Source organism: Elephantulus edwardii, unplaced genomic scaffold, assembly GCF_000299155.1.
Source record: "Elephantulus edwardii isolate Elephantulus edwardi_28Jun2011 unplaced genomic scaffold, EleEdw1.0 scaffold00049, whole genome shotgun sequence".
NCBI classification, from domain to species: Eukaryota; Metazoa; Chordata; class Mammalia; order Macroscelidea; family Macroscelididae; genus Elephantulus; species Elephantulus edwardii.
Window position 1 is genome coordinate 650202 of NW_006399799.1, and position 3121 is coordinate 653322.

Below are 3121 nucleotides of genomic sequence, written 5' to 3' on the forward strand. Positions count from 1 at the left end.
GTAGATATTCATTGAAATGAAAAATAAACAACCTAAATTTAAAAAAAAATTATGAGGATAATTTGCATAGACTCTCCATCAAAGAAGATATATAGATCCCAAAGAAACATATTTTTAAAACCTCACCATCATCATTGTTGTTGTTATGTGATGTTGAGTCACCTGCGACTCCTAGCAACTCTATGTACAACACCCCTAACCCTTGCTCTATCCTGTGCCAATCTCATTGTCTCTGACACACCTACCCCCGTTACCCCACTCACTGAATCAAGTCATCTCATCGAGGGTCTTCCACTCCTGCGCTGTCCTTCCACCTCCCAAGCATGATGTACCTCTCCAAGGACTGGTCCCTCCTTGCAACGTGTCCAAAATATGTCAGATGAAGCTTCAGAATCCTTGCCTCAAAGGAGCAACCTGGCTTCACCCTCTCCAGGACAAATCTGCTCATTTTCTCAGCATTCCATGGTATATTCAATACTCTTCTCCAACACTATAGCTCAAGGTCATCAACTCTCCTATCATCCCTAGTCCTTATCCAGCTTCCTGATGCATAGCAAGTAACTGGAAAGACTATGGGCTGGATCAGGCACACCTTAGTCTCCAGATTGACATTGTTGCTCTTCAGTACTTTAGAGAGGTCTCTGACAGCAGACTTTCCCATCGTGATATGTCTTTTAATTTCCTGCCTGCTGATGCCAAGAGTATTGACTGTGGAGCCAAGCAAACTAAAACTGTGAACAATCTCAGTCTCTTCACCATCCATCAAGATGCTGCCAATCGGCCCAGTGGTGAGAATCTTTGTTTTCTCGATATTGAGCCTCAATCAATATTGTAGGCTGCAGTCCCTGACCTTCCACAACAAGCGCTTCAGGTTCTCCTCAGTTTCAGCAAGCAGGGTTGTATCATCTGCATAACGCAGATTGTTGATGATTCTTCCTCCAATCCCAATGCTACATTTCTCCTCATAGAGCCCAGCCTCCCAGATAATCTGTTCTGCGTAAAAATTGAAAAGGTATGAGACACATCCCTGGCATACACCCTTCCCAATTTTGAACCATGCAATGTTTCCTTGCTCTGTTCTAATGACTGCCTCCTGGTCCAAGCATCAATTTCACATTAGCACGATCAAGTGTTCTGGGATTCCCATCCTTCTCAGAGTAATGCAAATTTAAACCACAAAAATATAGTGTTACATGCTTATTAGCCAGAGTGCTCTTTGGAGGCAAAGAAGATGAGGCTTCACATCACATACTTCAGGCATGTTGCCAGGAGGGGCTATTCCTTGGAGAGGGACATGATGCTCAGAAAGGTAGAGGTTGAGTGAAGGAGAGAAAGACCTTCAATCAGGAAGACTGCCACAGTGACTACCACAATGGACTCTAGTGTGTCATGAAGTATGAGGATGGCTCAGGATAGGACGGGGTTCAGGTCTGTTGTTCATAGGGTCTCTTTGAGCTCTGCTCAACTCGACAGCACCTAACAACAACAACAACAACATCTCTATTACAATGTCTAAAATCAGTGTCAGTGAGGATGTTGGTCAGTTAGACCTTTATTACATGCTCAGTGGAATTGTCAAATTATAGAAGTATTAAAGCAGTTTTTTAAAAAATCAACATACATCTACCATATGACTCAGTCATTGATACACAAGAGATTAAAGCCCAGGTCCATATACAAATGTTAGTTTCTACTTTATCATCAATAGTCACAAACTGGAAAGAATCCAAATGACTATCAATAAGCGAATGTATAAACAAATTGTGGCAAACAGTGAAAATACACAGCCATTGACTTAATTCTGGCTTAGTATGTCCCTTCATTAGGTTCTGAAATCTTTACAGGAGGAGAATACCTATCTTTCTGTCACCAAGTGGCTGGTGGATGTGACTTTCTGATCTTCCAGTTAGCGTACCAATACATTACACACTGCATTACCAGAGTTCTTTATAATTTATTAATACATTATAATAGATTAATACTCAGTAATAAAAAGAATAAATTATTGATACATGCAAGAGCAAGTCAGAATCTAAAAATAATTATGCTGAGCAAAATAAAATAGATAAAAATAGATTCATCTGAATGATCACATTTATTATTATATAAAATTTTAGAAAATGCAAACTAGTCTAGGCAGAAAATAGAAAGGTAGGGCAGGAATTAAAAGAGAAGTAAGAAGGGAGGGTCCTGTAAAAATGGTGTAGCGGGACCATCTGACATCTTTTAACTTTGCAAAGAGGAGAGAGAATTGTTATCGGCAACAAAAACTCAAGGCTGAGTGTGATGAGGTAGATAGAGGTCAGATACACTTCTACTCTCTAACTTTTTAATAAATTCTGACACCACCTATCATTCTTTTAGCTCTCCTCTTCTCTGTGAGTATGATAAGTCATTTCAATGGTTACACTGGACTCAGACTGCTCACAGTTACAGAGTTTATCAGGGAAATAATAGGCTACAAATCAAGATTAAGAACAAATCAGGATTCATATAGTTAGTTGGTCAAGACAGTTTTTTTCCAGCTTTTCTTGTATCCCACAGGACAGGCAGGCTTTTCTCTCTCTCTGGGCTAGGAAGCCCATTGTGCTTACTGGCTTCAGGCTCCTGGTTCTCCTGCTGCCATTTCTGTGCCGCTGTTTGTTGCCATCTCCCACTGTCTATTGTGTTAACCATTCTCTCTCTGTCTCCTGGGTCTATGAAATTCTCAGCACATGGACCCCAGATCTAAAAGATGCCCTCCACTCCTGTCTCTTCTTTCTGGATAAAAGTAAGGCCCCTAATTTCCATCTTTGGGATGGCTTCTTTTCAGCCTAGAAGGATGATAAAATGGCGAAATTTTCTCATTAGGAAACATATGAGGGGAGGGGGAATTGTTGGAGAAGCTCAGTGTTAACAGTCAAAACCAGGCCAAGTGCTGACTGTAGGACAGAACATAAATCACCCATGTGCAAGTTCAAATGAAAGCCTGGGGAAATTTTTTTTAAAAGGTTTACAAGAAAAAACAAACAAACAAACAAGTTTGCATCTAATGCACCTGAATTTAAAAACCATTTCAAGAATAGATTTGAGACATGAAGAAAGCAAAACATCATTGCAAAGACAAGGGAGAAAGAAGAGA